Genomic DNA, 17,794 nt, shown 5'->3' on the forward strand with positions numbered 1-17,794 from the left:
TGATTTGAATTATGAATTGTCCCTCGAGAAACAGTCATACTGGAAACGACAAAAAAAAACACAAGAAGGACAGTACCATAACCCTATGATGGCTGAAACAGTGTATATGACGACCACTCCTACACAACACTCAACACTCCCTCCGCCATATATACGACTTGCATTATTCGTCTCGTTTTCGATATTGAGCGCAATGCATTGTGGGTAAAGTGGGACCCATCTTGCGTTGCCGCCATTTCTGTACACAGAAATAAAATGCCTCTCGGCGGTTCTATGTGTTTTTTGCCTGTTTGTTTCAACAATACGGAGCGAGATCGAAATTTTTCATTTTATGCTTTTCTCAAGGACCCAAAAAAGAGAGGTATATGGATTGACAATATTGGAAATGAAGGCAAATTTAGTAAGTTCGAGCCCGCCAAGCATCACCGTGTGTGTACTGCTCATTTTGAAGGAGGGAATAAATCGTATTTGGGTGGGAGACCAACTATATTTTCACTCAAGAAATCGAAGATTTGTAAGCCCCGAAAAAATTTATTAGATATTTAACTGTTGAAAACTCTGAGACAAATTTTAGTGAACCTGGCGGCAAGTGAGAAGTTGAACAGCGAGGACGAAAATGGCTTCTCAAATACAGACCACGATGCCTACTGCATTGTATCAGATGCAGGCTCAGATGCTCTTTTAACGACAGTTAAGGAAAAACAACATATTGTTTTCAGTATGGAACAGAAAATCCGATCTTTAGAAACTGAACTTTCGGAAACAAGAGTGGAATTACAACGAGCAAAAAAAAAAAAAAAAAAAAAAAAAAGATGCATAAAGAAATAGTGTGACAGAGAAAAAGTACATAAAATGCTGGAACAATTGTCCAAAGCACATGAGGAAGTTGACAAACACACTTTCAGCATAAAGTCTATGCACAACAAACCTGAAATGGTTAAATTTTACATCGGTCTTGAAACCTACGAGGAATTAAAATTTTTCATGACTTTTTATACCCTGACATTACCTCAGTATAAAAAAATGGCATGAAAACTGTCATGTGAAACTTTGGTTTGATCAAGGAGTTATAACAGAAGGAGATTACACGCGTGGGGGCGGAGCCCGTATTACGGTCTCTCATTGGTCGGAATGAATAGAACCCAGAGAACAATGGATGCCTATCTCTGTTACGCTTAATTGTTACTCTCGTTTAAATCTCGTTTGTTAGTATCTGTGCCTTCGTCTGTTGATTTTTGAGGACAGAAACAGAAACGGAGTCCCAAGTTTCTAAAAAATGAGAGAAATACAGAATTTATATGATATTACGTTGGACAAGGTTTTCAAAAAACAGGTAAGTGCTTTTAAATGCATAACTACACGAAATATGAAGATAAATTGCAACTTTTAAGTCGTAGGGTCTCACTGTGTAAGTGTCCAGCTACACGTTGATCTCGCGAGGTGGTGTGTGGAGAATAAATATTGCACGAAAAATATTTCCCACTCATAACAAGTGCCTATAAATATAGTATCAGATGGAGAAAGTTTGGTCTTTATACAGTTGCAATTGTTAAGTAATTTGTGGCAATAGTAAAGAATAAAACTTAGGTGCACTTTCAGTAGCCTAATAACAAGCAGATGCTTAAGCCGCCATCTTGTTAATATTTCGAAAAAAAATTACTCCAAAAGACATTTTTCTCCTACTTTTTATGTACAGACACAGATGTGTCTGTACATATAGCCATCATCTGCGTCTGTCGTCGCCGTCGCCGTCGCCGTCGTCGCCGTGCACTTTTACCGATAACACGATAAGTGGAAAACTGTTTTTTCTTTTGGCTTGAAACTTACAGAACTGATGAATATTCGTAATACGCAGGTCAAGTTCGAAAATCAGCATGATCGGGTCACTTATAGGGAATTTATGCTGTTTTTTCACTTTTTTCAGCATATATGCAGCACCGATAACATGATAAGTGGAAAACCATTTTACCTTTTGGCTTGAAACTTACAGAACTGATGAATATTCATAATACGCAGGTCAAGTTCGAAAATCAGCATGATCGGGTCATTTTTAGGGAAGTTATGCTGTTTTTCACTTTTTTCACCATATATGCAACACTGATAACATGATAAGTGAAAAATCATTTTACCTTTTGGCTTGAAACTTGCAGAACTAATGAATATTCATATTACGCAGGTCAAGTTCGAAAATCAGCATTATCGGGTCATTTTTAGGGTAGTTATGCTGTTTTTCACTTTTTTCAGCATATATGCAGCACCGATAACATGATAAGTGGAAAACCATTTTACCTTTTGGTTTCAAACTTACAGAACTGATGAATATTCATAATACGCAGGTCAAGTTTGAAAATCAGCATGATCGGGTCATTTTTAGGGAAGTTATGCTGTTTTTTCACTTTTTTCAGCATGTATGCAACACCTTTGTGCCATATGATGGTACTGTATGGATGGCAGTCTATAAAATTGTCCCTTGGGTGATCACAAATTAAATTAAGGTCTATAAAGTCACTTGCCTACTCATTAATTTTCAATTGGCCATTAAATGAGATTACATAAAACACTCCTTGAGATTTCCCTGTAAAGTCCCATAGGTTTAGCTCTCTTAACTGTGTCACAAAATTAGGATTTGGTGATAATTGTGCAGATAAATGGTGTTTAACATTGCAAATAAATTTACAACAAAAAGAATGTGTTATGCCAACGTGCTATAGATGAATAACAGTGCTTTATTTTTCTCAAACTTGGTGGGGTTATTAATATCAAGTTAATACAGCTAGATTAAAAGTTTGAATAGCAGCTTTATTGGAATTTTTTTTTACGTTTTATTTAAAAAAAATTAAAAATTATTTTTCAAACACTAGCATCTTCAAGATGTGATTTTTTTACTCCCATCCACCAGAAGTGCTGTGCATTTTCTGTATTTTTGTATATAATTGTTATTTCTTCAGATTTAATTCTTAGGCATGTTAACAGTCTCATTATGGAACTAATAAGATATGTAAAAGTGTTGCTTTGACATTTTCTGCTTCTTAACAATATTGTTTGTTGATTATATAAAAATGACGGTAAACCTGTTATAATATTGTGCATTGTGTAATAAAGTATCATAAATGGAAAGGAACTCATCATTGCAGTTTGTCAGATTTAATCATTCACTATGTTCAGCATCTGCAAATGGAGCAAATTGGACATTGAAATTTGTTCTATTGATATTTTTCCTATGTCAACAATTTTCCTAGTTGAACATTTAAAAATGACAGTTTATTGATCATTTTGTTTTAAAAAAGGTGTTGAAAATGGAAAGAAAATCATTTCAGTACAGTTATCTCGTTTACATTTTGGCATTTTGAAAGTGTGACTCTGAACTTCCATGGCCTTGAAGACCTTCCCAAATCACATTTTTTTATAAAAAATTTGATGGTCATTATGCTGTTAAGTATTATGTTTTATTGCATGAAAGTTGAAGAAAACCCTATTTTGGACACTGCTGCCAGGATAGCAATTAAGGGAAAACCATGGTACTTACGATACTGAAACTTACTGAAAAGTTTCATAAGACAGAAGTGCGCAGCTTGTGTTTGAAAACCAGTGTGATTGTTTTCTGTTTTGGAGGCAATGCAGGTTTATAGAGTGCTATGCTGGCATTTTCAGGTTGTGACTTATCACTCCCATCTGCCAGGAGCCCTGTACTCTTACTTTGTAACATTTTCTGTATTTTGTTAAGTTACAAGAATGATTCTTAGGATAGACATACAGCCAAAAAAAAAATAATAATAATTGTTATATATATATATATATTAATGAGTTTAAGCAATTTTTTTTTGTGTGTAATTTTCACTGTACCTCATTCTGGCATTTCCAAAGTTTAACTCTTATCAGCCTGACACCTTAGGGACTATTTCCAGACCCTATCACGCTAACTGTGGATCGATCTATCTCCATGGGAATTCTCGCTAAATTGCAATCAATGTAAGTGGCTTAGTTGTCTGTCACGCCTACTGAAACTGGCATGCCAGAATCCTAAGACTCTCGAACTGAAAGCAATTTAGTGAGAAAGCCCTTGGAGTTGGATTGATCCTGTTAGATTGATCTAGGTATGGGAACTTAGTCTAATGCTTGATACACATTTTACTTTCATCCTAACCCAATGTTTTGCAGAATAAGAATTTGATGTTGGCTATGCAGTTACAGTAAGCATAATACATTAGTTCATCAGAATTGACAGTATCCTATTTCCTGCGTTTTTATTTTCTGGTTTTTGTCTGTACATTTGACAGCTTTGCTGCCTTGTTGAAACTTGTGTCACATGACAGTCATAAAATTTAACTAATTGTTATGTGTGCAACACACTTGCTTGAGCAGTATTGTTTTTTTTTTTTTTTTTTTTTTTTTTTTTTTGCGATTTTACACGTGGTCTAGTTTGGATACGACAATTGACAATTTTCATGAGTTCCGATCAAAAAGTGTTACGCTTGTTACGGCCAAAAGCCTTACCGCTTTTTGTACTTTTGGCCTTTACCTTTTTCATGTTTAAATCTAAAAAGACTTATCATGACAGTTGGTCATCATTTTTCTTCTCACCATGGTGGGTGGCTTTGGAGTGGAAACTTTGTTGTTAAAGTAAAGTGCTCAGTTTTTTTGACTGGAAAATTTTGCCTCCACCCAGCATTTTCCATCATGGCGGTCTAACAGGAAGTTTGACTTCACAGTGTCTTTGGTATAGTTATTTTTAACTTATTTAGTCTTCTTTTTACATATATATGTTTTAATTCATATTAAACCTTTGAAAAAAGAACACACATGAATCCTGGTGCTTCTTAATTTAAAGTCTTAAGGTTTTAAGTTCACCTAGGCTCCACCAATTACTTTACCTGTTATCTCACTACACATCTCTCTTTGAGTCAAGGTGTGTAAGACACACCTTATTGTGTTAGACACCTCTATAATTAAGGGGTACTTGCTTCTCTACTTAAATTATACTTCACTACTTTGGCATGTTAGGTGGCAAGCTTGGATGTTTCAGTTCATTTTAAGAAAGAAGCTTTGCCTTGGTGGTTACAAAAGAATAGAACTCTATTAAGGTTTATTCATTACTTGAAATTAAATATTTCATCTTGTAGTGTTGAAACAGAAATTCTCTCAAAATTGATAATGAATTTGACATGCATATCTTAAAGATGCATACAAAGTCATTTTTTGTCACAAAAACCAACCAATGCCAGCATATAGTTTCAAGTAGTATAACTAAGAGAATTACCAAAAGGCATTGTTTAATTTTACCTGAAAATGATGTTTGAAGGGATTTTTCTGCTGGCATTCTAAGCTGTATGTCAATGGGGCAGGAAAGTAGGTCACGAAAGTAGGTTAAATTTACAACCAAAAATTTAAAGAAAGGAGCAGTCTAAAGGTCTTTTATGGCTGATCGAGTGATCTATTCAGTTTATCCCTTGGCATGTCGAATTTATTTGAGTCATTTAAGAATCTAGTAGAAGTGGTTTACATGTACGTGTGTTACTGGGAATCCACGCTCCACCGATGCTCGGTTCGTATGTACCTTTAACACTACTCAAGTTTTTTTTCTATTATAGATATGGGAGAAGGCTGCATTGAATATATGAATTATGGTCAGGCTGGAAAAAATTAAAATATGTCAATGAAAAAAGGAGGTCAGTGTGTCTGGGGTAAGTTACTTTTGTCATAATGCCTAAGATGCATTAAACATTCACTAACAACAGTACCCTTTTTAATTTTTTTTCAAAATACAACAACCTTGGGCATTTTCCTTTTAGCAACCAGCCTCTCTGAAATCCCCTTTTTGTCCTGTCAGAAGAGTAGGAAGCAGGGCGGATTTAAATAATTTCTTCTAATAAGTACAATTTCTTTCAATTTCTTGGGGTTATTAGCTTGTGATCATGAATCTTGATGTTCTATATAAATTTAGTTGTAAATTGTTCATTTATGTGGTTTATGAAGACATATTAAACTTCACTGCGTAATTCCATAATGTCTACATGGATACTAGTAGTTCATAATGCTATTATTATGTTTTTTTTTTTTTGTTTTTTTTTCTAACCTACAGGTTTCTCTCTTTTCTGAGTGGCATGGCATTAGCAAGGCAGAAGAAAAGGCCCTGAAGAAATTCTCACTTGAGTTGTCCTTTTTGGAGAAGAAACTGGATAAGACTGGGCAACAGAGATTGCATTAAATTAATAGTGCTCCTTTATGACATTTTAAAATATTTTCAGTCACCTAACTGACTCTATACATTGCAAAAGTGGACATAAATTTTATGTTACTGTTACGTGGAAAAAAATTTCAAAACCTATATATAAATTGTTGAGTGCCATGGTATAACAGTCTACCTGATTGCCAGTGAAATTTCTGTTTCAGTGAAATTTCTTTAAAGCAGTCACTAACTGCTTACTTACCAGTTAATTTTTTCAGCTGTTACATTTTATAAATGTTCTTACTAAGTGTTGTCTTGATCTATAATAACCTTTTGAAAATCCCATGTTTTTTATCCTATTTGTAAGAATTAACCACTTTATTTTCTAGGATTTTTTTTTCATTCGGCCCATTAGATTCTCAGACCTTGCTGGCCTGTAAGTGGAATAGTATCTGGCACAGACTGGTATCAGCAAGTCAGATAAAAAAGAATATAATTATTTCTATTTGCACGGTTGAAAAAAATGCCATCATAGACTGCATAAAACTGGAAAACTGTAGCAACTTAATCATTCTTATGACTTCATTTATTACTGCTTATGTGTAAAATTTTTGTTTTTGTTCTTCTATTGATATAATAAAATGGTTTTACTCACAGGTGCTACTTTCATGGGTATAGAGTATAGAGTGCTTGAGTATAGAGTTGACTTAAAAGATATTTTAAGTTAATATAGTAAATAATAGTTTGAAATTCAATATTCTCATCTTTATTTGTTTCACTTTAAAGAGCTCAGTGAATAATAAAATTTCTGATATATTTTGTACATAAATATATTTATGAATGAATAAAAATTATTCTTAATGTATAGCACTGTGCACTTGTTTACCGACAAATATGAACAGTGTTAGTACGTGTCAAATAATCCTGAAAAAAAGGGAAATTTCCAAGATAAAGAAATTTATAACGAGTATTCAGTAAACTGACGTGTCGTGGCATTGCCTCAAGCTTGGATTAAAATTTTAATTAAATGCATTATAATATTAAAATTATACCGAGTGAGAGAAAAAATACTTTAAGAAATTTAAAACCAGACACAAAGCGTAGGCACTGTCACAATGTATATGTTTATGGGACCCAAGGGCAGGAGGGTCCAAACGTTAATGTATTAATATTATGTCCTTTGGCAGTGAGGACAGACGTTCACTTGAACGTCATTTTCACAAACCACAGTTGGGACGTTTTCTTTTGACTTCTCCTTGGTGATTTTTCACCGGGTTGTGCCATAAAAAGCCATCTATCACCGACTAAAAAAAGCTCATGGCGACCATCCTCAGTCACCACCTTATAATCGCTTTCTATGATATCGTTCCCTTCCAGCACATCGTCCAAATAATTACCTGTGAAAAAAATCGTCAGCATACAGCGGCGCTTTGACATTACTGATCTCGAATTCTAACGCGAAATAACGCATATGAAATTTATCTCCAAGCTGAGGAGAGCGACGCGGACGAAACCTTGAGACCGGAGGCCCCCCGTAGCTAGCTCCGCCCACCGTAACAGACATCGGACAATAGAAAGGCTTGCGTGTAATCTCCTTCTGTTATAACTCCTTGGTTTGATTTCACAGCAAGGTTAAAGCTGGTTTTAGTTTTACTTTGGTTTTAGAGTATTGTTATCGACATTGCTTAGACCTGAGTAAAACTAAAACCAGGTTTAAACCTGACTGTGAAGGGGTATTGAATGGTATATTACTTATGCAAATAACAAAAAAGAGAACACTTTTACCAAATATCTCATTTTTATTATCACAATGCACTTGAACATATCTAAAAATGTTTAAAACATTGCATTTTAAAACATGAATCAGAAATATCGTAAGGTACCTTGGAAAGATATTTCCAAGGCAACATCATTGGTTTTATTATGCAAAATAAAAATGTGAAACGAAATATTGAATTGGTTTTATTAATAGGCAAATATTAAAAAAAAAACGGTTTGGGCATTCCCTTCAAGGACTTGGTCCATTCTCCACTGTCTTGATTCAAACTTCAATCTGGTAGGTCTACTTCTAATTTTCTCTGCCATCTGGATCCAATATTTTGTTTCTCTCTCTATCATCACTGTACAGTTTTCACCTATAAAACAAGTAAAAAATTTAATAGTCATGAAAATAATTATTAAAGTCATCATCAACACATCTATAACAGTGATTTATTTACATACATACATATTAGACTGATGACAAAACAGAAAATTGACATGACTAGTCATATTTTTTTAACCGAAATCTACCTGGATACACAACAGAAAGATAATGAAGAAGAAACAAATGACAGATGCACTGATATTGACAGTGAGCTTGTACTAATTACCTGTACAGTGCACTAGCCCACCTCAGAGATTGTATCAGATAACTGCTTGAACCAGGTGACAAATTTATCTCCCCAATAAAAGACTCAGGTGAACATAATTACATAATGACCACATTAGGGTTTTGTATTTGGTCTTGTATTTAAGAAAATATCGTGTAGCATACCTTTTTATCAGCTCTTCTTTTTTGCCTGATGTGTGAGCATCCTACATTTTAACCAACTTTTCAACTCCGGCATCGTTGTCGCCTCAAATGGCTTGTTTAATATCGCCTGTCGGCATGTCTTATGCTTCCATCATGTGTTCCTATCGCTGTCAACAACGCTTCCGGTATTATTTTGACCCCTGCAGTGCACAATTCCGGTCATGCGCATATCGCACCTTTCGAATAATGCAAGTCGTATATAGGGCTGTAGGTTCACCGAAACGACCTCCCACCATTACTAGTGGGGTTGGCCGTCCCATGGCAGGGCCTAAAAGAATTTTTTTTTTTTTTTTTTTTTTTTTGGTAAAACACCAAGAGAACCCATGCAAAAGCAAACGCGTATTTAAAAAACGCTGTTTCCCAAAAGACATAATTTTAGGCCAGGCCTAAACAGACAGGAATAGGGACTCCCTTATTACAACGGTATGTGTCGGATTCAGAATATGAAGAATCTCCGTTATCTTATAAAGATCGATCTATGCCTAGCAGCCATACCGAAAACTATACCGATTCTGATGTGTCTGACAGCATAGAATTGGCAAATAGTGGAGAATCGGAGCAAACCGAAATGTCAAACACAGAGTCAAAGGACAGCGAGTTGGAAAGCGGTGAAACTTCCAACGAGTCGGCTACAGAGACGGATTATAGTGAATCGGAAAATTACAAATATGGGAACAAATCCCTTGACCTTATTATTTACAATAATAACCATATCGAGAATGATCCAGTATACAAGGTGCTTTTACATTTCTTTCAAAACAGAAAGCAATACCCGTGGTTAACCTCCGTCGCCGGTATGCTATTCCTATCAAGATACCAGTTCAGAAAAAATAGTTAATAATCTGTTGTACAAGTTGATTAATTTTTCTTCTACCTCCTGAATATTGCTATTTATAAAATATAACCCACAGTCTAAATGCGTAGCATATATTCTGATGATGGATATGTGCTTGTAAGCCCTTCAGTAAGTAAAACTACCTTGTCAACAAACAAATATCGCCATTCATTATTGCTAAATAAGCAGCATGTTAGCTGACCGCTCTTTGTCCAATCAAAAGCTATTGTAAGTTATACGGAAGACAGAACTCAGTGAGCTTCACTGTTGACACGCTCTATTGTAAGTTGTAGTTGCCCAAAATTTACTGTACAGGAAGCCCGCATGTGCGCTTAACTGTTTGGTGTGTACACCATTAGACATATTTGATACGCCTGTTTGAGTACAAGAGCACTTGAGAGATCAAATATGGACTGTGTCCACTGCGTGTCTAAGCGTAACTGTTTGTATACACGCTTATTGAAGCAAACTTCAGTGCCAGCGCAGTTTTACCAATAAGATGAGACGAGACTGAAAATCAAAACAGACGAGATTTTCAAAAACAAAGAAAATTATGTCATAAAATTTAAATACACATGAAAAATAAATACGACTTTAAAAAAGCATTGTTAGCCATAGTTACCCCTCCCTCAAAAACAAAAAATAAAAAACAGACAGAAAAACAAACAGATAAACAAACAAACAGACAGACAGACAGACAGACAAACAAACAGACACACAAACAAACAAACAAACAATCCACACATTAGTCCACACGCCGATGGTAACCGTCGCGTTGGTTCCTTACTACTGTTCCTTTTTCTGAAAAAGTGGACCATTTACCATAAAACCTTCTTGCACCTAGATCAATTTTGACCCAGAGCAGTCCTTTTCCTGATAAAAAGGATGGTTCGTTCAAATCGTTCAAAACTCCTTGGCTGTGGACCTGTGACCTGGCATTCAATTTTATCATTATTTATTTTGTTAACGAACCTTTTCTAATGAATAAGTTAAGTTGTTGCTGCCATTTAGATTCAATAAAAATTAAGACCACAGTTCCATAACAGGCCATATTACCCTTGCTGGTTTTCGTATTTTCAACAATCTAGCTAAGCAAATGTTTGCTGTCTTTTGCAGCTAACAGAAGGCACACATCCAACTCAGTTAACATTTCTGAAATAATTATTTTTTCAGTGAATCCCAAAGTAATGCAAGGCAGCCAATGTATAATTCCATCTCGCAAGTAGTGGAAGTCTTCAATGTTGGTTTTCGGGCTGTACAGGCCAAAAATCTTGAAAAACGCAAAGCAGAGACACTGACAGAGGAGCTATGGTATAGAAGCCCATAAGCAGAGAGAGACTGGTTAGCTTAGTACAGGTGCCATAGTGACCATTTAAGGAAGACCATTTAACAAGATTATTTTCAAACTTACTGAAAGATTCAAAGGTCTGAAATATAGCCTGATTGGATTTTTTTATGGAAGTTATGTTGTTTTTGTGAAAGGTTCATTTTTCTCATACATGTATTGGTGTTTTCTTTGTGGGACTTAGAACTCACATGGGCATGAAACCATATTTTTTTTGGATGGCCATGTTACATGAAGTAGATAATTTAAATTTGGTGATGATTTTCTACTTAATCATTAAAAATCCGACATAATATTGCATCAAGATTGACAAAAAAAAACTGTTTTGTGCACTGCCATCATGAGTGCATAGAAAGGCAAACTGTGTTTTTTATTGTTTTGTAATTTACAAGAATGATTCGTAGAATTGACATTCATTTAGACAAATAAAACATTAAAAACGAATTGCTGTTTTTATCCAATAATTGTTATACTATGTTAAAACCAGTATTTACCAAATGCAATTTTGAAATTGAGTGACCAAAAGTCTATTTTTTGAAAAATATTTTTAATTTTCCCCTCTCCCACCTCTGACAAAAATAAAAATTATTTGAGAAACAAGTAATTTTTAAAAAAATCTGCCTTATACAAAACAGTTCTGTAGGCTTTGTCTCTTCGATTTCATTCCTTTGAAATAATCATATTCAAGTATTATATTAGAAAAACGTACTGCCTAACAAATTGTTCATGCCAAGCAACCTATGTTTGTCTACCCTTTACGTAATCCACGCGGCTTTCAAACTGATAAAACATCCAACGCGCGTGTTTCTACCCAGGGTAACTAAAAAACAACTCAGCTAATTTACATCTTAACAACTGAGGAAGGTCACAAAAAAGTAACCAAAAAATTCGAGAACTTTCTCTAATTGAATGAACTGAAGTCAGAACTCAATAAGAGATGTTTTCATTCACATGTACAGGTAAACAAAACTTCAGCTCAAAACTTGGCAATGGATGTATTTTTGAAAAAGAATAGCACCACCTTTTCAGGACTAATAATAACAGCAATCTGGGATGAACTGTTGGTCTTAAATTTTTGTCTGTTAGATAACACCATGCACTGTTATATCCAAAAAAAGACGCTTTTGGTTATTTATAATAATAATAATAATAATAATTTATTTGCCATAATTGCAACCCAGAGGTTGAAGTTTTACAATGTATCATAAATAAAATCATAAGGTATTTAAAAGTAACTAAATATTATAATCTAAAAGACCAAAGCTTTAAAACAAGACTTATAAGACAATTTGGAGCAGTATTTTACAAGAAATTTAAAAGACTGTGCATTATAAAGGATTATTTAAAACCGTTTTCACTCTTGGCATTAAAATTTTGTTGCTTACCCTGTGATTTCTTGGATTGTTTTCTTTAAACAGATGGTGTAACTTATTAAAATCCTTGATTTTTGTAAAATAGTTCTTAAATAAAACTTATCTTCTCTCCCTCAGAGAGGTGAGATTACTAGCCTGTAGGGCATCCTTGTAAGTATAAAATGGGTAAATAATTCTAAGAGCTCTCCTTTGAACAGATTCTAAGCATTCGCATTGTTCGGCTGTAAGACCAGACCCCCACACAGGGCATGCATATTCTAGGACTGATCTAATTATTGATTGATATATAACTATTAGATCCTCAGTGGCCAAAAAATAAAGTATTGCATTTAGAAGACAGAGTGTCCACTGAACCCTTAGATATCTAGTGTCTTTAGATAAAGTATTCGTTAAAGTTGCTGTGGTGTTTATTTTACTTTCCAAATAAATGAATAAAATAGCATTTCAATAGCTCTCTAGCAATAAAATGTCACTCATGCAACACTTAAAACATCCTTATATATACTCACAATTCTGCTTTACAAAAATTCTGCTTGTCAAAATCATTTGACAAAAAAGCTTTTTGTTTGAAAAAAATCATAACATTTTTAAGTTAGTAAGAAATAATACATGTAACAATTCTAAAATACAAAAAATCCACTTTCTGTAAAAAAAATTATATTTTCAATTTTCTTTTAATAAAAATATACATTTCTATTTTCACAATGCCAAAATTTACAGTCCAAAATTTTGTAAAACGCAAAATGCTTCTTTCTTAATTCATGAGCGCGATTTTGCAAAGCAAAAAGTTTGTGCAAATCTTGAAAAATTTGGCCCACCTCCTTTTACCATAAATAACAGACCTAAAGAAACAGTTAAGTAGTTCTCATACTTACAAATAATTTTTAAAAACACAGGATCTTTAAAATAAACAATGGAATACATCAATCCAAAAGCCATCAAATCTATGTTCGTATTAGAAGGGATGCTAAATTCTCAAGAAATTTCTTCACCCTTACTAACCATGAGACTTTTTGACCAGTGCCCGGTTGCACCAACAGGGCGTAAATTTACTCGGCTACGACTGTCGTAAACCTCGACGCCTGGCGTCCGTGCGCCAGGTTTACTCTCCCTGATTACGCCCGTTGCACCAAGACAAAAACTGATCGTCGTAACTACGCCCGAGTAACGCTCCGTTGCGTCACTGGCCAACAATACGTGAATGGTATAATTGGGCAAATGAGGAGTTCTCAGCTGCAGTCATGATGGAATGATGACATAAATAAACACAAAAGGAGCATTTCAGTGACAGAGAAATTCATAAGCTACATCATTCCGTTTTGATTTAGAAATAAGAACGTTAAAATACGTTAACTTTTCTGTTGCCTTGGGGCCGGTTTCACAAAGCAGTAGTTAGTTAGCGATCGGTGGTTAGCCTATCGCTAGTTATGAGTGCCGTTTCACGAAGCAATCGCCAGTTCTCTCGCTCGTTATTGGCTCGTTGTTACCTCGGATATTTAACGACTGGTCAGACCAGTCGCTAACTCTAGAGTTTCATCGTACGCATGCGTAATAAGTGAAATAAAAAGGTTGCTTAGTTACCGTTGTCTGTCATTTGTCTTTGTATCCAATATGGCGGCTACTTTTCTTGCTATCCGTACCGCCAGACGGCAACGTAGACTACGACGTTTTCATGAAAGGCAGAATCTATTAGAATATACACAAGATAATGCAATTTACGAGAGGTTTGTTTTAATTTATAAGAATCATTGTTTTATATTATACTTTTGAATATATTATATTGTATTTTTATTTTTTATTTTAGTGACCGGCTATCGGCTATCGATATCTGCTATGAGCAATTTTGAATAAACTGAAAATAAAGCCAACCGTGTACAAAAAGGAGTTCTATGTTCCTTATAACCCAATACACGCACTGTCTAACAAATTGTTAATGCTAAGCAACCTATGTTTGTTTACCCTTCAAGTAACCCACGCGGCTTTCAAACTGACAAGACATGTGACACGCTGGTTTCTACCTATGGTAACTAAAAATAACAGCTTACCTCATTTACATCTAAACAACTGAGGGAATTCACGATATTCTAGAACTTTCTCCCCGATCCCCTTTTGAAATAACATTGCTATACCCTAAAAGTAGGTCGAAAACAATTTGCTTTACTACTTCCACAGCAACAATAGTAAGAGAAGTAAAAATAGTCCTGTAATGGAATGAACTGAAGTCAGAACTTAATCAGTTTTCATTCACAAGTATCCAATTCTTCTGCTCAAAACTTGCAAACAAATGTATTTTCATCTTCACAAACACTGACCACATTAGTTATTCAGATAAGTCAGCATATGGAATGGAATAGCATCGCCCTTTTCATGATTCAGAATAATAGCAATCTGGGATCATCTGTTGGTATTAAATACCTTTCATGAATCTCTATTTTTCTTTTTTATCAAGCCAAAACTTGCGGTAATTAACACAGATATGATTTGAGGTTGTAAGAATAAAGTAAGGAGAAATGATGTAGCAACCTAACTATGGGTGCTGCTTAAGGCTGAAAACTTCCAAGAAATATATTAGATTTCTTATATTCATACTATATTGTAAATGTTCCTGCTTGCATGCTTAACGATATCTAGGAATATTTTGATCATATTTTGTGCTTATATATATGTCCATTTTGGTACAGGCTGTTTGGTAAACAACATTCTTTTTTTTTACTTACCGTATTGAAGGCAGGGGAATTTAAACTTCTCTTGATCTTGTTCTCCTTGTGTTGTGGCCTCTATCTTCTGCAAGAGTAAGTGGGGTAAGCCTGAGTCATTGATTTTGACACCAGTTGTATATCCTTATATGGAAACTGTTTCAACTTTCTTTTTTTGGTTCTTCCTGGAAAAGCCAGGGCCGCAGTGTGTCCGCAGATCTTACATATCAATGCGTAAGCGGTGATAATTACAAAAACACCTACGCGCTTGCACAAAATAGTCCGCGACGTGTGTTTCGTGCCATGTTTTCAAAAATCCTTAGTTGTTATATAAATCCATGAATCTCTGTGAATAACTCATTATTCCGCTTGAAGCTTTCAAAAAATAAAATTTAGAACTTGATGCAAACGCACAATGTAAAATGAACATTTCAGTTCGACGAAAGCCTTGTAGGCCTATCAGTTGTCTAAAATTAGCACACGCATTTTTCTCAAGCAGATCGTGTAATTTTGTACCCTAAAATGAAATGATTGTAGAAAAAAAAAATGGACAAACTTACTTTATTGATATTATAACGACTTATGGAACTATATATGCTGGAATTGAGCCAAAAAGGATAAAAAATTTGTACAACCGTCCTTTTTTTTGTGAAATCCCTATTTAGTGCGAACTATGTAGGTCAGTCGAAACTGGGACTGTCACGTTGCACGGAGCAAGTGTCTCGAGAGCGTTTTTCTCCGTAAATCTTTCATTTCGGTTAAAAAATTGAATGTTCAGCTTTTTCAAGTGTATATTCATAGTATACAACGTGTCACTGTCATAGTGAGAGTTGTTATGGAAAATAATACGTGAAAAAACGACATAGGTGCTGCAGATCGACCATAACATTTTTTTAGAATGGAAAAATCTGCCGTTTGCCTTTCAAGTTACGTAGCTTTGGGTTTGCAAACTAAAAGGTGAGTCCTTTTTTTTTTTTTTTTTGCATTCACAAAGTTTCATAAAAGCGCCGAAATGTATAGAAATGATTTTGGAGTAACCTCCCTTCGCATAGTTTAGATGCACTTGTTGACGTTCAGTACCAGTGAAATGTTATATTTTGTTGCAAAGTTATAGTTGTACTTTGTTTACATAAAATGTGTAGGCCTACTAGCGTACCTTTATCCGCTCTATTTCCTTTATGGAGTTGGTATCTAGACCTTTTCGAAATAGGGTGTGTGTGTCTATACACACCTGTTAACTAGCACATTGCGCAATCGGCATTACAGGTGTACTAAAGGTCTTTCTTGGACAGGTTTCAAAGTTGTTTTACATTATAAGTTTAAATATTCTGATTTTTTAAACAATTTTACTCAATTTATCTTAAATTGTTGGTATTAAAAAAAATCTTCAAATTTAACAAGTTAAAAAAAAATCGTTTGTCAAGGCAGAGCCACACTTTATGACCAATATATGCGCACTTTAAATTTATGACCTATGCATTGTGCTTTTTCAGTTTTAGTGAAATGTTGACAGCATACCTATCCCTGCCTAACGCAGTACCTATCGCATGAGAATGGACTTGATGGCATGAAATGATGAAAAGATACCAGTTAGACAAAGCAGAAAATAATTAAGTATATATATATATATATATATATATATATATATATATATATATATATATATAAGCCAATACTTCATTATTTTTATAACTAGCCTATTACTAGTAGGACCAAGGAATTATTAATACTATATAGTATAGTAAGAAATTACTTTGATAAACAACTGGTGTGAGACTGACAATGAGGTTAGTTTTATTTTTTTTAATCTATGGATTTTCATTAATTTTCAGTTTTTATCTGCTATGTATAAATGTCTTGTTTCTACATACACGTATATTATATTATATTTATTTTTAACAGATTCCAGAATTTCATATCAGCTGACAATAAGGGAAGAGGTGTTCTAGTCAAGACCAGGAAAAATATATTTCCATACGATTTTGTGTGATGGTGCTGTTGATGCAGGTGTGACTGAACAAGAGATGGTGTTTTGTAGAGTCCTGGATATTGTTTACCCTAGAAACCTTTCTCATAGTAGACAATTTCTGGAACAATACTTTCTTCAAGTATTAAACAGGATGGGCTTTGACCCAAAAGACTTCCATTGAGAGTGGCCTGCCTTTAAAGAGCACATAGGTGGCATGTTTATAGTGAATAAAAGTAAAGACATGTGTACTGATTTGTTTCAAGGCTAGGAGAACAGACAAAGATTAGAATACATACAATAATGCTAATTGAAATTGCCTTGTTCAGCCTGTCCACTTCTCAGGTGGAGAGAGGATACATTGCTCTCAAAAGAATTGAATCTGACTGGAGGTCGTTTGGGGAATATTATGCTTAAGTTAACAAAATTTTGACAGCAGTTTTATAAGGGCCAAGTTTTGATGATCATTTATTCAAGGAATCTATCAACCACTGGGTGGCAGGGTGGCAATCTGGGAAGACGGCCCAATTTTGAACTTAAATTGATTTAGTTTTCTGATTGTCATATCCAGCAGGTAAATGACCTGGCCACTGAAGATTCTAAGGAAATAAAAAAATTGAAACATACTCGTATACTGAAGTTTTTTTTTTTTTTTTTTTTTTTTTTTTTTATGCATTTTACTTTTATATGTATTTAATTACAAATTTATATTCAAGAATTTTCAGCCGGGGATGATCTTTTTATTATTATTATTTTTTTTTTATTTCCAGAATATACCAAAAATACACTAAATGATAACTAGGATAATTGACTAAACCTCTCACTCCCATACACGCAC

General features: G+C 34.4%; 3 long non-coding RNA genes across 3 annotated transcripts; 2 read left to right on the forward strand and 1 right to left on the reverse strand.

Moving 5' to 3' along the window:
- The first annotated feature begins 1,073 nt into the window (after window positions 1-1,073).
- On the forward strand, window positions 1,074-6,822 carry LOC147762756 (uncharacterized). Its single transcript, XR_015333479.1, has 3 exons — window positions 1,074-1,333; window positions 5,589-5,681; window positions 6,080-6,822. It is a non-coding gene; the product is annotated as an uncharacterized LOC147762756 (long non-coding RNA).
- Window positions 4,365-11,097, reverse strand: LOC147762757 (uncharacterized). The gene is made up of 2 exons (XR_015333480.1): window positions 8,703-11,097; window positions 4,365-8,301 (listed from the first exon to the last, which is right to left on the reverse strand). It is a non-coding gene; the product is annotated as an uncharacterized LOC147762757 (long non-coding RNA).
- Window positions 11,098-15,661: 4,564 nt separating this feature from the next.
- On the forward strand, window positions 15,662-17,582 carry LOC106163888 (uncharacterized). The gene is made up of 3 exons (XR_015333637.1): window positions 15,662-15,947; window positions 16,484-16,604; window positions 16,893-17,582. It is a non-coding gene; the product is annotated as an uncharacterized LOC106163888 (long non-coding RNA).
- The last annotated feature ends 212 nt before the right edge of the window (window positions 17,583-17,794 follow it).

This window comes from Lingula anatina, chromosome 3 (assembly GCF_051362555.1).
Source record: "Lingula anatina isolate TDL-2025a chromosome 3, LinAna3.0, whole genome shotgun sequence".
Taxonomy (NCBI): domain Eukaryota; kingdom Metazoa; phylum Brachiopoda; class Lingulata; order Lingulida; family Lingulidae; genus Lingula; species Lingula anatina.